This window comes from Rhipicephalus microplus, chromosome 9, assembly GCF_043290135.1.
Source record: "Rhipicephalus microplus isolate Deutch F79 chromosome 9, USDA_Rmic, whole genome shotgun sequence".
Taxonomy (NCBI): Eukaryota; Metazoa; Arthropoda; class Arachnida; order Ixodida; family Ixodidae; genus Rhipicephalus; species Rhipicephalus microplus.
The window spans coordinates 94,930,989-94,952,433 of NC_134708.1; the positions used below are offsets into that span (position 1 = coordinate 94,930,989).

At 47.1% G+C, this 21,445-nt stretch overlaps 1 long non-coding RNA gene across 2 annotated transcripts in view; it reads right to left on the reverse strand.

The window, feature by feature from the left end:
- The window catches only part of LOC142771417 (uncharacterized), a 28,038-nt gene extending 7,716 nt beyond the window's left edge, over positions 1 to 20,322 (reverse strand). The window contains exons 1-3 of one of the 2 annotated variants that reach the window (XR_012885906.1): positions 20,188 to 20,322; positions 2,654 to 2,790; positions 2,461 to 2,593 (exon numbers count right to left, since the gene is read on the reverse strand). This is a non-coding gene — a long non-coding RNA (uncharacterized LOC142771417). Of the gene's footprint in view, positions 1 to 2,460; positions 2,594 to 2,653; positions 2,791 to 20,187 lie in introns of those variants that run through there. The other variant, XR_012885907.1, reaches the window with a different exon arrangement.
- Between the last annotated feature and the right edge of the window lie 1,123 nt (positions 20,323 to 21,445).

Below are 21,445 nucleotides of genomic sequence, written 5' to 3' on the forward strand. Positions count from 1 at the left end.
TGCATTTTCGATGGAGGTGGAAGGGCCGTAGGCCAGTGTGCTCAGACTTCAGTGCACGTTAAAGAACCCCAGGCAGCCGAAATTTCCGGAGCCCTCTCCTACGGCGTCTCTCATAATCATCTGATGGGTTTGGGAGGCTAAACCCTACATTTCAAATCAATCGAAATCAGCATAGCTCGCAGACCGACGACGCCAGACATCATTCCTGGAAAGTCGCTCAGACAGGCCATTGCGAGTGAAGGCAACAGATTTGGACTGGTGGTTACAGACTAACAGTGTTATGACGACTGTGACGTTAAACCTGGAGTGTACGTACTCTCCTCTCTCTCCGTTTCTCTGTCTTTCAAACTCTCTCATTCCTGTACCCCGAGTAGGATAGCATACCGATCGATCTAGACGGCTTAAACCCTTTGCCTTTCCTTTCACTTTTGTTCTTCTTCTCGTCGTCTACTGGGTCTTTTGCTTGCTCACACCACAGCTTTTATCCTTTGCCCCTGATGACGTTTTCCCAACATGAACCTGCTCGAAAAACTCGAAATGTATTGTCGGCGTTGTCAAGATCAATTCTTGCTATTTCTGGCTTGCTACAGATTGTGAATCCATTATTGCGTATACCCAAGTTCCATAGGCCAAGGTGAGTGTGTTTGTACCATGCGTCTTCGGAGAAGAGCTCACGACATTCACTTTGTAATCTGCTAATCATGGTCTTCATCCGCTAATCTCCTCCTTTGCTAATTTTTGTTTATGTTAAGTTTAGAAGATATGAGAGCAGTGTGTCATTGGTTGCTAGTTAGATGAAAGCAGTCAAAGCGCTTTTAGTCGGCATACTGATACTTCGCCTTTACGTAAAATCAACAGATTCCATGAATTCAAAGTCAAATTTAGAGATGCAGCAAGCAAGGACATGCTCACGCCACATATTTAACCATGTTTTGGAGGTATCTATATGCATTTCTGTCATTTGTATAATTGTACACGGGCCTTCTGCTTACCAGACAGATTTACAACACCAGCGTCTTAAGAACAGCTCATTGGTTGACGTGATGTCGTTGCTATAACAGTGTGTTTAGAAGCTAAGCTACTTATGGTCTAGGGCAAGCCGGCGTCCTTCCGGCGGCGTAGCCGGCTCAGCATATGCACAGGCAGACAGACAGACAGACAGACAGACAGACAGACAGACAGACGGACGGACGGACGGACGGACGGACGGACAGACAGTCAGACAGAGAGACAGACAGACAGACAGACAGACAGACGGTCAATTCGGCCCCTCATCATCATTCACATCGTGGATATGCTGTGATTTTTTTCAATTGTGTGCACTTCGCAACGCACCTTAGTTTCAAGAATGCATTTTAGCGGTCCTTGGCGCATACGGAGATGAATTGACGTGTGGTACACACTCGTGTACCATGCGTGCTGGTATCTATTCCGTCTTTTAGATGCGCAGCATCTAATACTCGAGGCTTGTAGTGCGGCGCCGTCCGCAAGCTTCCTCCCCTTTCTTCCACCATCTGTGCATCCCTTCCTCCTCTACACACCGCGCGCGCTTCACTCCTCCACCATCTGTGCACCCTTCCTCCTCTACACACCGCGTGCGCTTCTCCTCTTCACGAACATTCGCTAGCTGTATAATGTAGCGCGCATGTGCCGTCACGCTTCGAGAACATCGGCAGCTGACGCGCGCGCATGCGCCGTTGCGCTCCTCCCCCTTCTCGAACATTCAACAGCTGACAGTGCATGCGCCGTCGCGCTGTATATATACTCAAGGTCGGCGCTCGCTCGCTCAGTTGCCGCTCGTCGGTTGGTTTGTACGGCGCGTCGACGTCCAAGGTCACGGTGAAATGAATTCCAACGAATCCACAAACACAATGATCGACGTCCCTTCGACCAGCGCCGCCCTTTCGCATACGTGTGTACGTGTTCACTCATTTAACACCCCCTCCTACAACCACGTTAACCAATTTAGCCATCGACCCAAGTAAGTCGCAATTTAACACCCCATTTCACAACCACGTTAACCAATTTAGCCATCGACCCAAGTAAGTCGCACTTTAACACCCCGTTAACCAATTATATGCTCCGCATCCTCCTGAGTGTTCCCCCGAGGGAAGCGGCGGGCAATTTTTCTCGCCATAATCGGCGCACAATGCTCCTGGGACAGCTTTTTGCTCTCCCATACTAGAGTGCGTATAGTGCTCTAAAGCGTTCACATTTATCCTATATTTGACTATGGGAAAGAGATTTATGGCGTAAGTGAAAGGCATGCCATGTTATTCATGTCATTGTCTATTTTGCCTATCAGATACATACGCTGTGCCTCTTTTCTCTGGTGATTCCTGGCATGAACTGATGCAAAGTGGTCGCCGTGAGAGCACCCAGACGCACACAACTATATTTAAAGCACGTAAAGATACCCCTAGTTTGTCAATAAACATATATGTAATAATTGAATGGCCTGTGACGTTGTCCTGGAACAACTGAAATTACTGACTACTGTAAGCGAGTGAATGAGTAAGCCCAACCTCTGTGAAAGAGAGTCATCCGCCTTTTGTAAAATGTATCAAAGATGCCTTGTATCTGCATGTCACACCTGCGACGAAGAAGTATGCATGTTAAGTAGAAAAATGGCGAAAGCAAGCCAAAAGCTCACCGTCTTTCGCCGATCAGGCAAGATTTTTGGAATGTGATGGACAACTGGCTTATCGATTCTCGCTTGTCGACTTCACATCGAACGTGTGTTCTATTAGTTGTCTCGTACGTCCATATTTTCTGAGATGTGTCGACAAACTGAAATGAAGACAAAGAACATTGGAAGCTTATGCTTCGGGTAATATATACATATATCTATTCAATCAAAACATGGTAATTCAATAAATCATTTCCTTTCAATTTTCAGGATTTGCGCAATATTGTCAATTATTGACCTCTTAGTGCTGAAGTGTGAGTGCCTATACGTAATAATAAATTTATTAGAAAGCGAACAAAAAGCACCGCACCATGCAATTGTACCCTAAATATGCGCCGATAATCAGGTAGCGCATCCCAAGGATTCACAAGAACAATATAATTAATGCACATGGCCAACGTTATCCAGCGCTGTTGTCACTGTTGACACTTTGAAGAAGAGTAACCAGGCACTTCTATTCCACTCTTACAGCACAAAAGTGAAAAAAAAAATTGCACCTACTTCCACTAAAAGAAACATGAGTAGCATGCTGAGTAGCACATGGGTTGACCCAAAGTTCGGTTCATCACGGGTAGCTTGTCTGATTTAAGCGCTTGCTTACAACTGGAACAAACAATGCATTCACTGTGGTTTCTGTTCCTGTTACTTGTCCCAAAATCTTGTTGGAGCACGGCACACGGGCATGCGTTCAACGTGTGTCTACAGAATCTCGTTCCCCAATGTACAGTGGCTAGAATGGAGCAATGCGACGACCAGCGTCCGGCTCCTATGGGAGGCGCAGATGCATGAGGAGAGAGAACCGCGCGGGGACGCTCACTCCCACATTCATGTCGCTGAAGCTCTACCGCTTCGGAAAGCGCATGATTTCTTTTGTTGATTGGCATAGGCGCACGGTTAATTTTACAGATGCACAGTTGATTTATGGGGCCTGGGTGTACGACAGGCTATAAGTCAAACTTTCCTGGTTCACCTGTTATTCAGACTAAACGATGTGGTTCAGCTATAATTAGCTACACCATGACAGCTTGGCCCAGTTGACCTCGTGAATGCAGATGAATTCTGCCGTGCTTGAACATGCACAGCACGGTGAAGGCCTGACAAACCAAATAGTAAATGTTTCTTTTGTAACGAGGGCAGTGGGCATGGAGCTCAAATATAAAAAAGGAAGAAGACTTGCTGTGATCGCAGGCTTGCGTTCAGTTAGCCCTTGCGCTCAATAAAACTTTCGTTCGCAGAGTCAACTCCTGCTGGTTAAACACCCCGTTTCAAGTGGTGGAAGTGCTGAAATACATCTGGTCCTCACCCTGGGACTTCGTAGCCGCACACTCCAACCACCTTCTGCGATGACTGATCCGCGACCGTCTCAGGCCGCCACTCCAGGTCTCGCACCCATACCTGTCTTCTGCGCTGGCGCTCTCTAGCAGCGCGACCCCCCCTTATTTGGTGGCACAGAGGACCAAGATGTAGACAACTGGATCGCCGAGTATAAACTGGTGAGCGCGTACAATAAGTGGAACGCAGCCGATAAGCTCACAAATGTGAATTTCTACGTGACCGACGTGGTGAAACTATGGTACAGGAATCATCAAAGTGATTTCAGTACCTGGTCGGAATTAGCAAAAACCCTCTAGGAAGTCTTTGGACGTCCTGCTGTCTGCCACCTTCGTGCTGAACAGCGCTTGCGTGGCAGACTACAGAGAACAGATGAGACTTTCACGAGCTACATCGAAGATGTGCTCTTCCTCTGCCAGCTCGTCAACACGACTTTGGATGAGGCAGGCAAGATAAAAAACATAATGAAAGGAATCGATGACGGTGCATTCCAAATGCTTGCTGCGAAGTGTCCCCAAACAGTCGCCGAGGTGATTCAGCTCTGCCAAAGTTATGATGATCTGCGTAGGCAACGTGCTTCCACACGTTGCGCTGCTCAAGACACCGCGGACCTTTCATCCCTCGACTATCACCAGGACACTGCGGACCACTCTGCTTTAATGCCACTCATAAAGCAATTCATACGCGAGGAGGTCGCCCGGCAGCTATCTATAATCACCAGAACTACCGAGCCGATGGCACCCATATCGCCTTCGCTTGGCCAGGTCATTGAATCGCAAGTTGCCGAAACATTGCCGCCAGCTCAGGCTCCACCATATGTTACAGCACCACTAACATATGCAGCCGCTGTTGCTCCGCCACGCGCTTCATCGTCTCCGGCTATCTACGAAGCAACTCGCCACGTTTATTCATCGACGCCACCTGCCCGCCCGTTGACTGTCCCGTCTCCGGCTGTATACGAAACAACTCGGAACGTTTATATGAAGCCGCCGTCTGCACGACTGTTTCCGGTACCTTACTCGGCAACAAGTGCCCCTACCGTCAGCCAGTGGCGCACTCCGGATAATCGGCCAATATGTTTTTCATGTGGCATCCCAGGCCACATAGCTCGTCACTGCCGCCGTCGCAGCTTCCCTTCTCATGACATTGCAGGGGCCTCACACTACATGCCCACTCAGCCGCGATATCTCGTTCCTGCTGATCCACCTCTAGACGTACGTACTGGTCGCCGCCCATCCGGCTCAACCCACTCGCCTTCTCCTCGTCGCAGATCTATTTCTCCAATGTTACGTCGCAACAGCCCACTGCGAGGGGAAAACTGACGGGCGCAGTTCCGGAGACAAGAACTGCGTTGGCAGCGAAAATTTCAAGACCTAACTGCTGTCCCCCGAACGAAATCGAACTCTATATTGATGGCATTAAAGTGCACGGATTGTTGACCCTGGAGCTGCCGTATCTGTAATTAGCGAAAAACTGTGCCGAAACTTGAAGAAAGTGACCACGCAACTTACCGACCTATCTTTGCAGACAGCTACGTCCCATCATATTCAGCCTTCAGCTTTGTGCACTGCACGAGTCGTCTTTCAAGGTGCGATGTACGTCGTCTCATTTGTAGTTTTATTCCGTTCTTCGCATGACGTTATCCTTGGATGGGACTTTCTTTCGTCAAATTCCGCTTTGGTCGGCTGTGCTCGTTCCGAACTCGCATTACCTGTGCCGTGCTATCACCCCGACGATGGCGCTTCGTGTAGAGTGTTTGCTGCTTCTGACGTTGACATTGCGCCTTTCTCAGCTGTTGTCTCGGTGTCGTGTGCCTCCGCCCCGAAATCGCCTGTGTTGTTTATGCCATCGGTCCCATCTGCGTGCCGTCGAAATTTCATGCTTCCGTTTGCCGTCGTCGTTTTTCGCAACGGTCACGCTGCCATTTATGTGTGCAATCCTTCGGACAGCCCGTCATCCCTACTACGTGGAGAATGCCTGGGAAGCTACGAACCTTACGAGTGCATTCTTCCGGCTACTATACCCGACTCTACGGTTTCGCTCCCAATTTGTGCTGTCACTCCTACCAACACGCCTAATGATGTTCTCGACGTATTCTCGGATGCCATCGACTCTGAGCTAAAGCAAAACTGCGATTCGGCCTAGTTGGAATCTATCCATCCTGAAAATGTATGCGCAGGCGAACAAGGACAAAGAAAGGAATACAAACTGGCGCAATCTAACAACTGATTTATTAATCGAAAAACATTGACTCTTTTTAACCCTCGGAACAGCGCTCCCTGGTGACCTAAAAAAAAAAAAAAAAAAAACACACAATGCACTGCGCACTTACGACAACGATAACAAAAACATAAAAACGATAACAGTTTCATTGATTGACAGACAGGAGCGCGATTTCTTTTGTTAGTAAAGCTACTGAAGGGTGGCTAACACAGTTGTCTTTCTGCTTGTCTATATGATATGCCTCCATTATCTCCCTTGACGTCTTGTTTCTACTCCTATACAGCAAGGTAGTGTCGCTAAAGCAAGGAGAGCATGCGCACTCATTGCAATGCATTGCCAAATGGGTTACAGGCCGACCTTTCAGGCTTGACATATGCTCTCTTAGCCTCGTGTTAATGCACCTGCCAGTCTGCCCTATATATACACAACCGCATGATAAAGGTATGCAATACACCACACTGTGTGCACATTCAACAAACCTGAGCTTATGTCTTATGCTACATCTCTTATGTGCGTTGGTCCCTCTGTCGCATTTCTGGTTGACCAACGCGCACACTCCTCCTATTTTGTTTTTGGCCGAAAACACTACTTTCACATCATACTTTCCAGCCACCTTTTTTAATCTATGTGAAAGCCTATGTACATAGGCTTTCACATAGACTCGCACCAACTCAGCGCGAAGAGATTATAAATCTTCAACTCTGCTTTCGCTCTTCATTCGATCGTGACCAGTCAGGCTTAGGCCGAACCTCTGCGGTCGTTCACCGTATTGACACCGGTCAACAAGCCCCGCTAAGACAGCGTCCGTACCGTGTATCATCTGCTGAACGCCGTGTCATCAACGAACAAGTGGACGACATGTTGAAGCGTGGCATCATCGAGCCCTCCATTAGTCCCTGGGCTTCACCGGTTGTTCTCGTCAAGAAAAAAGACGGATCCATCCGGTTCTGCGTTGATTACCGCCGACTCAACAAGATAACGCGCAAAGACGTATACCCTCTGCCGCGCATCGATGATTCTCTGGACTGCCTACAAGGTGCGGAGTTCTTTTCTTCGTTAGATTTACGCTCCGGCTACTGGCAGGTGCCCATGGCAGAGGGTGACCGCCCGAAGACAGCCTTTGTAACATCGGATGGACTATATGAATTCACCGTTATGCCCTTTGGCCTCTGCAATGCGCCTGCCACTTTCGAAAGGATGATGGATACCATCTTGCGAGGTCTGAAATGGAAAACGTGCCTGTGTTATTTGGACGACATTGTGGTATTTTCAAGCGACTTTGCGACACACCTCAGCCGCCTCGAGCAAGTTCTTACGTGCCTTTCCACGGCGGGACTTCAACTTAACTTGAAGAAATGCCACTTCGGCGCTCGCAAGCTTGTAATTCTCAGCCATGTAGTTTCTAAGGACGGCATTCTCCGGACCTTACGAAACTTAATACAGTCGCGGCGTTCCCAAAGCCAACCACCATCAAAGAGCTTCGAAGCTTCATCGGCCTATGTTCTTACTTCCGGCGCTACGTCCGCAATTTCGCCTCCATTATCACCCCCTTGACCAATCTTCTTGCCGGAAGTTCTGATTTGTCAGCGTGGTCGCAGGCGTGTGATGATGCATTTCAGGAACTCCGACGGCTTCTCACCACGCCTCCCATACTCCGACATTTTGATCCGTCTGCTCCAACGGAGCTTCATACAGACGCTAGTGGTGTCGGGCTACGGGCCATCGCAAGGGCTAACTGAACGCAAGCCTGCGATCACAGCAAGTCTTCTTCCTTTTTAATATTCGAGCTCCATGCCCACTGCCATCGTTACACTTTTTTCATTACGCGCCTCCACTTTTACACCATTTCACTGAACAAGAAGCCTGCATTTACCCGTGAGCAAAAATAACATCTGAAGCTTACCCGTCTTATAAGAACATTTAGGCTGTAGCGTTTGGATGAGTACACAAAAAATCACAGCAAATCCAGGACTGAATGATGATGAGTGGGGCGCTGCGTCCGTCAGGCCGTCAGTGCTTCCGTTTACTCATTTGTTCTTGCTTAGGTCCATCCGCGCAACTATCCGTGCGTCCATCCATGCTTCCGTCCGTCTGTCCATGCATCCGTCTGCGATTCCATCCATTCGTCTGTCCTTGTATTCGTGAGTACATGCGTCAGCACGTTCATTCATTCATCCTTCCGTCCGTCTGCTACTCTGTCTGTACGTTCATGCGTCCGTCCGCGCGTCCATCTAGAGAACACTCCAAGTACCACCATCTCGCATCCTCTATGGCACATACCCGCTCTAGAGCGGGTATATGCCATCGGTGGCTACTTACTACTTAAGGAGTACAGTGGTCATAATCATCATCATCAGCCACCTAATAATTAAGGCCTGTTTAGGTGCATGTGCACGCCTTTGCGGTTTGTTCCTCATGCGGCGTGCTCCGTGGTTAGAAAAGAATAAATCTCAGTTCTTCTCCTGCTGTCGGCCTCAACAAGTTTCTTGTGTCTTCGCTCACCGCCACAGGCATGGTTATAGAGGACCCAACCTCGGTCCTTATAACGTGGTGACCCGGACGTGAGTGTCGCAAGGCGATCACTGCGTCATGGACGAGACCACGACTGACAGACTGACGATCGGCACGGAAGACATCGCCACGGTGCATATTCATCTGCCACTGTTTTGGCCACACAATTCTGAAGCCTGGTTAGCCCACATCGAGGCCATATTCGCCTTTCGACGCATTACTTCACAGCAAGCGAAGTACCAGCACGCTGTTTCCGCACTCTCAACGGACGTGGTTGCAGAGTGCCATGACCTTGTGGGCACGTCCCCTAAGAGCGATACTTATCACCGCTTCAAGGCAACGATATTTTATCGCAAATCTGTATCTCTCAGCAAGCGTCTTCAGCAGCTTCTCAACGAGAAGGAGCTCGGCAACCGGCGACCGTCACAACTTCTGCGCCGCCTGCAGTGGCTTCTCAATCACTGTCGGATGGACGTTAACAGCCCGCTGCTGCGAGAGGTGTTCCGTCAGCGCCGGCCGCAGAACGTGCTTACAGCCTTCGTTACCCTATGAGATGACCTGATCCTCAACAATGTGGTGGAGCTGGCCGATCGCGTCACTGTCTATTCATCAAGAGGTGCTGTGGCAACGACATCTACCGTTCCGCTGTCACAACTCGAAGACCACCACTCGCCTCCAGCAATTATTTGATCACCTTGCTAAAACGGTTATTGCACTACGGCCACCATCCCCCTCTCGTCAACGAGATTCCGATTGCCGTCCTAGATCTTCTCTGATATCTCGCTCCTGTTCAGGTCCTCCTCGACCCATATACTGTTGGTATCACAGCACCTTTAGTGCCAGCGCACATCTATGCCGACCTCCTTGGAGCTGGCAAGGGAACATACCACGGATCCTCTGATGGCGGCTAGTGACTCTTGCCATACGACAAGCCACCTGTTCTACGACTCTGACATGATTGCCAGACATCGATTTTTGTGTACACGGGTGGAGAGGCCAGTGTTGTTCCTGCGGTGTGACTAGACCGGCAACGTTCTCCAAACACTGCACACCTTCAAGCAGCCAACAACTCTCCCATCAAAACACATGATTAGTGCTCTCTCACCAATGATTTGGGTCTCAGACGCAGCTTCCGATGGGTATTCGTTGTTGCAGACGTACGCATGGCGATATGGGGTGCTAATTTTCTGACCAATTTCTCCCTCAGTGTTGACCTCTGCGCACGTCGACTCGTCGACAGAACGACTAGTATGTCCATACAGGGCATTCTGGTACCCCCAACATTTACCACTGCAACATCGCCACAGATAGGATCGTCTATGTTAGCCTCAATTCTGTTAGACTTTCCAGCTATCGAGAAACCTTCCAAATTGAGCTGCCAGTCCTTCACAATTTAACGTACTGTGCAGTCGCTACTGGCCCTCCAGTATTTTTCCGACGCAGACACCTCGCGGGGGACCACTTTGATATCGCCAAAACCGAATTAGACCTCATGCTGCAACTGGGCATCATCCGTGCTTCGGCGAGCAGTTGGTCGTCAGCTCTGCACATGGTACGACAGCGTGACACAAGGTATCGGTGCCCCTGATGCGGCTACCATGATCTCAACACGCGCACCATCCCTGATTATTATCCCCTCCCTCACATTCACGACTTCTCTGCCAACCCCGCAGGAGCGGTGATATTCAGCAAAATATACTTGGTAAAGCCATACCACCAGATTCCGGTTGAGCCAGTAGATATTTCCACGACTGCAATTGTGACATTTGGGCTTTCTGAGTACGTGCGCATGCCGTTCGCGTTTATAAATGCTGCTCAGACGTTCCAAAAGTTTATCGACGAAGTAACCCATAGACTACTCTTCGTATTTGCGTATCTTGACGACCTTCTTGTAGCTAGCGTTTCTCCCGAACAGCAATGCAACGATTTGCGCCTCCTGTTTTCTCGGCTCCAGGAACACCGCCTTCTCATCAACTCCGCAAAGTGTTTCTTTGGTGTCGAAGACATCGAGTTCCTTGGCCATCGTGTGACTAGTGAGGGCATCAGACCGTTGGACCAGAAATTTAAAGCCCTAGCCACTTTCCTCACCCAACGTCTATCCAAAAGCTCCGCGAGTTTCTTGGGCTGCTCAACTTCTACTGCCGGTTTTTCTCCGCAACATTGCCCGCATAATCTTACCGCTCCCTGACGTACTCAAGATCACCGAAGCTCCGTCATCATTCTTGGCATGGACGCCTGACGCCAAATTGTCCTTCCAAGCTACCGAAAACGCATTGGCAGACGCCACACTGCTGGTGCATTATCTGCATGTTGCACCATTGCGTCTTATAAACGATTCATCTAATGTGGCTGTCGGCGCGGTGTTACAGCAGTTGCAATGCAATCCTGGGTATCCACTCGTGTTTTTCTCGCAGGAAATAAAATCAGCAGAAACGCGCTACAGCAAGTTCGCCCGGGAGCTGCTGGCGGTATAATTAGGCAATCAACATTTCAGATACTGGAGGACTCAAACTTTCACGTCCTCACGAACCACAAGCCTTTGACATTTGCTTTTCATGGTAATTATGACACTTATACTACACGAGAAATACACCTCATCTTTATCTCCGAACTCATCGTGGACATTCGATACATTGAAGGCCCAGTCAACACGGTCGCAGATGCCCTCTCCCGTATCAATGATATATCAGCACCCACACTTGACTATGAAGAAATTGCCGCGGCGCAACTTACAGATGTCAAACGTCGGGACATCCGCTCATCCACATCACTGGCACTGACTGAAGTTCCCCTTCAATTTTGATCGGGCATCGTAACTTGTGCTAGTCACGGGGTCGAACTCGATGATTTATCCCTCTCCAACTTCGCCGTGACATATTCAACAAACTCCATGGCGCCAATCACTCCGGAGTTCGTGCTACTCAGCGTCTCATTACGATCCACTTTGTGTGGCCGAGTGGTAACTCTGACGTACGGTGCTGGGCGCGTGAATGTCTCCTCTGTCCACGCTCTAAGACGACCCGACACACTAAATCGCCAATTCAGTCGTTTCGCCCACCCGATGCTCGGTTTGATCACGTTCACATCGACATCGATGGCCCACTCCTACCGTGTCGAGGTGCTCGCTACATTCTCACTTGTGTGGACAGATATACCCGCTGGCCTGAAGGTTTTCCTCTCACCAACATAACGGCATTTAACGTGGCTTCAGCGTTTGTCAGTGGTTGAATCTCACCCTTCGGATGCCCCAGCGTTGTTACCACCAATCGCAGCCGACAGTTTGAATGCAATCTCTTTCGTGAACTAACGCGCCTGCTCAGAGTCCATCATAGCCATACTATTACGTACCACCCATCGGAAAAAGGAATAGTTGAACGCCTTCAATGTCAACTTAAACCCACCTTGATGGCTCGCCACACCGGTTCATCTTGGGCTGAAGATCTTCCTCGTGTGCTGCTTAGCGTGCGGTCGTCTTTCATGGAATACCTCGGCTGCACAGCTGCGCAGTTGGTCTATAGTACGCCGCTGCGTATGCCTGAGGAATTTCTCGTGCCAGGTACTGTCACCACGCCCGATTTGTTTCTCCGTTTCAAGTTCCGTTTCCTCTTCTCTCACCTGCGTCCTTGCCCTAGTCGCCATGTTTTGTCGACTAACGTCCTTGTCAGCAAGGACTTGGCCGCAGCAAGCCGCGTTTTCGTACGGCGTGAAGGTATCTTGATCCTCTCTTACGCCTTTCTACGACGGCCTATTCAAGGTGTTCAGTCGAACAGAAAAAACAGTTCCCGTCGAGCTTAATGGTCGCAAAGAGGTCGTGGCAATCAACAGAGTTAAACCCGCCTACCTAGTGACAGCGCCGGAAATATGTGCTGTGAACATCTTTGCTACTGCTTAAACGCAGGTTCGAACCAATCGACTGACCGCTAAGGCTGTTTTGGAGACCAGTGAATCACTTCCCTTCTGATAAAAGAGGTGAAGACCTCTAGCGGCCATTATCATACCATTGGCCGCCTAATAATTATGGCACGCTCAGGTGCATGTACCCGCTCCTGCGCTTTGTTCATCGTGCAGCATGCTCCGCGGTTAGAAAAGAATAAAGCTTACTTCTGCTCCTGCCGTCGGCCTGAACAGGTTCCTTGTGTTTTCGCTCATCGCCACATGCATGGTTAAAAAGGACCCAACCTCAGTCTTTATGAGAAGCTTTGCTCCTAAAAAGCGTTTTGTTGTTGTCCCCACTTTTTACAGCGAAAGCTGTTAGGAGATGAACACTCGGGTCACACGCACTTGTTCGCCGCCACCGCTGCCACCGCCGCCGGTGTCCGTAATCGCATAGTGCAAAATTAGAAACAAAGCCAAGCACCAATGACACAGTGGGGCTCGAACACAGGTGCGCTTAGTGGCAACCCAGTATTATACTACCGAGCCACATCAGTTTTTTTTTTGCTTTATTGTGTGCTCTAGACACTATGTGCATGAACAATGCCGTAAAGGTCCCGAATATAAGTGGTGGCAGTCCTAGTGAAGGGACACTAGCTTTGAGATTTCTTGAGAGCTGTCAGGGGTTCCACCCTTCACAACGACTCAGGAACAGACCCTTCCGGGATAGTCGTGATCGTATAATGGTTCGTACCTTGTGTTGTGGCCGCAATAACTGAGCCACAACGGTGCTTGGGACTTGTTGGCAAACTTGCCTTAGGCAGGCTTGATGTCGGGAAAGCAATTGCATTATTACGAGTTACAAAGCGTTTCGCACCAGCGAAAGAACAACCAGTCGTCGCACATTGCGAATAGCGTAAGTATTAGGTGGTGCAATGCTCCAACCCTTTAGAAAAGCATGTTCTTGTTCTCCTATTAACTCTCGCACATGCCCACTTCAGCCATAACTACTCATCGTCGTCAGCCACTGCATGAACAAACGGCACCAATTTCCTTGCAAGAGTTTAGCGGATACCACGCTGCTCAGAAGATTGACAAAAAATGACATTGCGAATGCGGGCCTGCAATACAAAAAATTCTAATTAAAGTGCCCTAGTTGGTATCAAGCAAGCGTTGCCGTATTACCCATTTAGTGTTTTGAAAGGCTCTGAAAGGCCACTCTTCTAGCTTTCGCTATGAGTGTCTGTGCCTTTGGCGCAGGCCTGGTTTTTTTTTCTTCATGAAGAGTTATAAAAATAACTAACTCTCGAGCTATATTATTGAGTTTCCAAATTTTCGTCATCCTGTTGATCACGGTTTTTCCAGCTCATTCTGTATCCATGCAAATTTCTCGCATTTTTTCACGTCACACAAGCATAATATATCAATGATCTACAACATGCTAAGTGTTAAGGCAATCTAGCTTTTAAAAATGCAAATTCACACTCTAAATCACGCACTTCTGCTTCAAGTGTGTGACGTGAATACGGGCCGCAGCGCCATCTATCCTGTTGCCTCAAAAGCGGCACGAACGAGCGGATCGCTCATCACACTTCCTGCTATCATCATGCTATCACATGATAGCTGAGAGAGTGTAAGGCTGAGAGGCCGCATCGTCTAACCCAGTTTCTTACAAAGATCCAAAACGCGCTAGTGCAGGAGCACGTCCTAGCAGGCCTTAGGCCAGCTGTTGCGCATGTGCATTAAGGGCGCACACACACAGGACTGAGCTCGACCATAAGGTGCTCAAATATAAAAATGCTTGACATATCACGCGTGTTCTCTAGGCATAGCTCATTTATTTCCAGCCGACTTGCTCGCTACAAGTGTTACCGTGACCAGAATAGAGAGAAGGGGGGAGGGTGCAGTACGTGTCGTCCGTACTGTGAAGTCTGTTCTTGAGGTGGCACTGTGGGCACTCATGGTGGCCAACCTTATTCAAGTAAATACATAACAGAACCTATTGTCAAAATGAACGTCATTCAAGACAATCAGCCACAAGCAGTTTCTTTCGGATATTCCGTGTTGAGCAAACGATTATGACGGGGGTCCACTTATCCGTGTAGATTCAGTAGTTGTGGGCACATATTGAGCTTACCAGACAGGCCGAGTATACTGGCATGTACAGTCGTTAGCAGTTTTAACACGAATGCTTCGCAGCGTGTCCTGAAACAGATTTTACAACAAAAGCTGTTATGAGATCACCACCCGGGTCACGCGCAACCTTAGTTGCCCTCCGCCGCCGCCGCTGGTGTCCGTTACCACATCACACGAAATTAGAAAAAAAAATCACAGCATATACACGCAATAAATGATGATGAGTGGGGCGAAGCGTCCGTCAATCCATTCATTCTGCATTCCGTGCATTCGTCCGTCCGTACGTGCACCCGTTCGCGCGTCTGTCCATATGGTGAACACGTCAATTACCACCATCTCGTTTCTTTTTATCATATATTTATCATATACAAGTACTTCCATCTAGAAGACAATCTAAGAACTATACGAGAGTATGTACTGCATTTCTGCTGTCCGCGCTTTGCGAACACCAAGAGCGTGGTAATGACGGTGTGCTACTTTTTTTCGTAAAATGTGAACATACGGATATGTGCCCGAACGCGGCTATGTGCAACTGGTATGCGGATGACTACCTACTACAACTACCTACCTCAAAGGGTGTACACACCCACGCCATAAGGAGCTATGCCCATAAAAAGCCTAGCGCCAATGACCCAGTGGGGCTTGAGCCTGGGTCCACTGGGTGCCAGGCCAGTATTCTACCTCTGAGCGACACTGGTGTTTGAGACTTGGTGGTAAAGTTGCCTTAAGCGAGCTTGGTGTTGGGAAAGCAATCGCTTCAAAACAACTTGCAAAGCGTTTCAAAATAGTGACAGAACAACCAGTCGCCGCACACTGAGAATATTACAACGAGTGGGTCATCGAATGTTCCAATTCATTACAAAAATTTGTTCTCTGAGGCCCGGACACCTAAACCTGCTCGTCTTTTATAATAAACTTTGTTTCTTCTCCTCCTTCACCTAATAACTCTGGCGCATACCCACTTCGGGCAAAGTTCCTCATCGTCGTCGGCCACTGCATGAACAATTGGCCCAAAATTCCTTGCCAATGTTTAGCGGATATTACACTTCTCAGAAAATTGACGAAAAATAGCATAGTGATTGCTGGCCTACTACCAAAACAATTATTAATAATGCCGCAGTGGGTATCAAGCAAGCGTGCTTGCCGTAGTTACCCAATGAGTGCATAGAAAATGCTTTGAGAGGCCGCTCTTCTAGCTTTCACTGGGACTGTGCTGTGCCTTACGCGCAGGCCAGGCGTTTTTTTAAGGTAGTTCCCCGTGGGTTTGGACCCTGCAGCCAAGATGTTTTCCTTGCATACGGACATACTATCCCAGCATACTGAGCTGTTGCATTGCCAACATTGCTCAGTGATTGGTGGCTGACATCAGTAACAGCATCTTCAGCTGGCGGCACAAGTGGCGTTTTCTGTGCACTCATGTGGTGCCATACGTTTGTCTGTGCACCACGCGTGTGGTGCCGCACGGTCGGCTGGGCCGGTCGCGACACGAGTGCACGCCGTGGAGGTCGAGAATGAGATTGGGACATTCCCATCAGCCCGCGCACGATGGAAGACGACGCGATGACGTTCCACCATTGCAGGCGTACTTTATAGCTACAACAACAACAACTTTAGAGCTGGTGCTGCTGCGGAAAACAGAAGCACGGGAAAGAACATGTGCGTAAGTTCACATCGTCCGACCGTACTTGCACCAGTATATTTTTGCTGCAGGGGTTTTACTGGACACCTTAGGCAGTGGTAAAACTTTTTTAACCCTCGTAGGATTGGTACAGAACTGAAGCAGCTCTACCACCGGAAATACAGACACGCACCCACTGGACACGTAGAGTCTCGCAAGTATCTCTTATTTTTTGTTTTTTGTTTTTTGCGATTCAAGTCTTGGGGTTGACATGTACGTCTAGCCTGTAGCAGGGCGTGAAACTCGAGTAGTGTTTGACATAACTTCTCTTCCACCATGACGGTGCCAGTGCACCTCAGCCGAGGATGACATACGTGTAGTTGAGGTAGCGCGTCGGAGCGCCCGCGTAAAGCTTGCTGACGACTGTACATACTAGTTCATGATCCAACTTAAAGCAACCACTCATGCTATAACAGTGGCGCCAGTTATATCGCCCCGCAGCGCACACTACGTGGCGGTCATTTGCGCATCAGACACATTGGTCATAGAAGTCGTTATTAGCAGCACTAACTCTACGCTTAACATTACCATGAGGAGTCATGCACATGTAAAGTTCGCCACATTATGGAAGTGAATAACGACACTTCCACACTAATTGACATATCGGTTATACGATTGTTGCATGCGTTCTTTTTTAAGGTAGTAGGCCACCTTCAAAGTCATTTTTTGCAAAGTAAATTTCTAGAGTTTTGTTTTCTTGCACGCCCAAACATTCACATATATTTTGCAACAAAAATTATCCTTTTAGCGTCATTAGTTTGCGAGTTACAGCAAGTTTTCTATACCCTATGCTCCTATAGCAAAAGCGGAACCACGTTTCCAACTGTGGTTTCGGTTTCGAAAAATCGCTTTCAAAAGCAAGTGTTGTTTCGTTTATATTATTGCTATCCAAGATACTTTATGCATTTTATTGGGACTGTTATATAAGATGATGTCACTAAATACAACTTTGTGTTTAAAAGTCTTCCTTAATCTCTAACAACAGCCACAAGGGGGACGCACAATGCTCGTCGGAATTTTGGTTGTTTGCCTTGGTCAGGCTACGTAAGACTTCGTTCTGCATTTGTTCCACGTGTCAACGCTACTAAGGCTGTATCCTTAGGCAACCATGAAGCAAGTGCTGATAGTATGGAGACGGTTGGTCTATACCGAATATTTGAAAGGTCGAAAGGCAAAAGAGATTTGAAGCACCTGCACTACTACGGCGATGGTAATTCCAAGAGCTATGCCGCTGTCAAAGACATGTATAGAAAGGACAGTGCGCAGAAACTGGAATGTATTGGGCATATCCAGAAGCGTGTTGGCTGCCGCCTCAGAAAACTGAAGAAGACAGTGTGTGGACTCGGTGGTAAGGGAAAGCTCCGAGGTGCCCTCTTTGACCGCCTGCAAAACTACTATGGCATCGCCGTAAGGGCTGATTTGGGCAACCTTTCAGCAATGAAAAAGGCTACCCTTGCCAGATTTTTCATTGCAGCTCTACTGAAAAGCAGCCTATAAATGGTCTGTATCCACTTGGCCCGAAAAGCTGGTGCGGATACCAAAAGGTCAAAGCACTCGGCCAAGGGAAATATGCACACAAAGGAGGAATTCCAAATGATATTCTCAACAAAGTTAAAACTGTCTACAGTGATTTGTGCTTTGATGAACTTCTAATGAAGTGCCTTCATGGAAAAACTCAAAATACTAATGAGTGTTTCAATGGTCTAATATGGCAGCGGGCCCCCAAAGAGGTCTACGTAAGCTTGCCTACAGTAATGTTTGCCTTGCATGATGCTGTGGCACACTTTAATAATGGCACTGTAAGCACCCTAGATATCCTGAGGCAAGCTGGCATAGAACCAGGGTACAACACGACGAAAGCTTGCATTGCCAGGGATCACCTGAGCATGCAGAATGCTAAACGCAAGTCAGCGGATGGAACAAAACAGTCCAGAAAGAAAAGACGAGCAGCCACCCGGGTATGTTCCGAGATCGCGGATGCGTCTCCGCGATCGCACTATAGAAATGATCCTATGAAGAACAAAAGGAGGCAATTATGCTTCCGCAGAAGGGCCCAGCAATAAATCTGGTGCATTTTAGGCCTTCATGCGAAGATTGTGACCCTTTTTACTAGCTCGAAATCTTTGATTACGTTTTTCTGAAAATAACAATTTGCTCCAAATATTGCGACGCAACCTTTTATAACGTATTTTTCAGCGTATACTTTGAAGTGAAATTTTGCACAATGATTTAAAACATATATATATGTGCAACAAACTAGAATAAAAGAAATCCATTGATTATTTTTCAGTTTACAGCTGAATTCTTCAACAGGTTGGCTCTAAATTGGCTTTTCCACCCGTTTTTTGGGTTTTTTAGCATTACTTTCTTGATATTCACTGCACAATATTTATTCTATTTCACTGCATAGCTCCGGCCATTAGTTAAACAAATGTCAAAGCTTTGCTGAATAAAGCGACCTAATAGTCACTTATCAAAGCTGGCGTGGCTAGCACATTTAATGCGAATTTGACGAAGATTACCTCCCAATAAATAAATATTCAATATTTTGCCCTCTCAATGACTGGGTAAATTAAATAAGACATGCTGGTTTTGATGAAAAAGTTATTCCAACGCTGCCGGCCCTTAATAAAATTTTTGTTTTTGAGTGGCCTACCACCTTAGACAGGCTGAGGCACTTTCGACGCTTTGAGATAGAATGTATGGCTGACATACAGACTGCCTGAATTCAATTTTGTCTCGTGGTAGAAAAGAGCGATGTAATAACTTCAAAGGAGGAGAAAGTGAAAGAAAAGAAAAACGTTCAAGAAAGCAGACAGCCATACAGATAGATAGATAGATAGATAGATAGATAGATAGATAGATAGATAGATAGATAGATAGATAGATAGATAGACAGACAGACAGACAGACAGACAGACAGACAGACAGACAGACAGATAGATAGATAGATAGATAGATAGATAGATAGATAGATAGATAGATAGATAGATAGATAGATAGATAGATAGATAGATAGATAGATAGACAGACAGACAGACAGACAGACAGACAGACAGACAGACAGATAGATAGATAGATAGATAGATAGATAGATAGATAGATAGATAGATAGATAGATAGATAGATAGATAGATAGATAGATAGATAGACAGACACACAGACAGACAGACAGACAGACAGACAGATAGACAGATAGATAGACAGATAGATAGATAGATAGATAGATAGATAGATAGATAGATAGATAGATAGATAGATAGATAGATAGATAAGCAGACAGACAAACAGACATAAACGAAGAAAATATCCTAAATTCACAAAGAAATGCTTTACATTTAAAAGGCTTTCACAAAGTAGAGAAGGTGATATAGATATACCAGTTCATCAATTTATGGATGTACGAACAAATAAGAAGCTCGCACCAACGTGGAGTGGAAGGATCGACAAGTTTTAGCATTCTTTCCATAAAATTCACGCGGCACTGCCCAGTTCCAGCAATCACTAAAGGTTATAAACGTAGGTTTTTTGTTCAAATGTGTAATGAAGTGTTCACTAATGGTATGCGTAGCTAAAAATACGTTCTGTACAGACTGAAGCATGAAGTCAGCCAATCAAAGGCAACTATGACTCGTCAAACAAAAACAAACATTTATAGGGCAGACCGTGTCCGCCTCCTCGAAAATGCCGCCCTGTCCTTGAATGCATTTTATGTTACTTCAAGTACAGGATAACAGTAACTGACCTGCTTGATATCCAGAGACATAGAAGGCCTCGTTCTATTAGGTGTTGCAATTGGAACATTAGTAGAAAAAATGGTGAAAATGATTACGACAATTTCTCTTTTCATGCTAATTCACTCTATTGCCACTCTATGAATACGAAGCTCATTGTAGTGCGTTCAGTAGAAAATGCTTCCCCGCTACTTGTTTCTCTATTACGAAACAATAGAACATTGCCGTATAGAATAGTTGGGTCTTTTATTTTTGCGAGGAACGGGGAGGAATAGCGCATCTTCAGTGTCATATTGTATACGTTTGGTTTGCCTAAAACAGAACGCTCTCAGTACACCGGCTTATCTGCAACAAAGGTTTGTATAGAGTTTTCATTCTAACCTTGGGAAATAGACAATGGACAAATATCAATCTCCAATATAATGACAGCAAGAAATTTAGAGAACTGTCTTAACAATGGGAAAGAGAGGTAGAGCGATCGCGCATGAATGCACTGCTTCAGGCTTCCGATCACCGACCAAGACATATAATATTTAATTTTGAAGCCTTGGCTAGTAATAAATGTTTGTATATTTAGAGGTAGCTTTGCAAGACACATACTTGGAAGAAAATTGTACATATGAGTCTAGCATGCAGTGTTTGCAGCACAGTCGGCGCCACTCGCAAAAAGACACGCAAGTTAAAGCTTCGCGTACGGCACTCGACGAACACGTCTCAAGAAAGGAGGAAACGCGGTCGTCTTGAAATTGAACACCACAAGTGCGCCTGTCAATTCATAATGCCAACGAAATATAGGTGACGGGGTGGACGATTCAATATGGCACCCGGAGCATCGTCGTCCCTCTTGTTAGCATGAGAAAAGAACGTACGGCCCGTTCCACTTTCACCGGATGAAGTCATGAGCTGCACTGAAATAAATGAGACCAAAATACATTCTGAAAATATGAAAGGTTGCCACCTAAGCATATACGCTTGTGTGAAAGGCTATACTTCCCCTCCGCCACCACGAATGAACGACGCTTTGCGAAATTTTGTGTGCGCTACAGAAACCTGCCCGAACTAAAATTGACGTGTAAAGTGGATGAAACCCGAGGTATTATGTAGCAAGCCTCCCTGACGGGCCTGCCGCCACAGTAGACCGCTAGTGAGAAACGCCATTGCTGCTGCATGGAGCTGAATGTTTAACATGGTGATACGTTCGCAAATATGTGACAACGTCGTCATTAGCTGCGCACTCACGATTAGAGAGTTCATTATTCAAAGGAACTG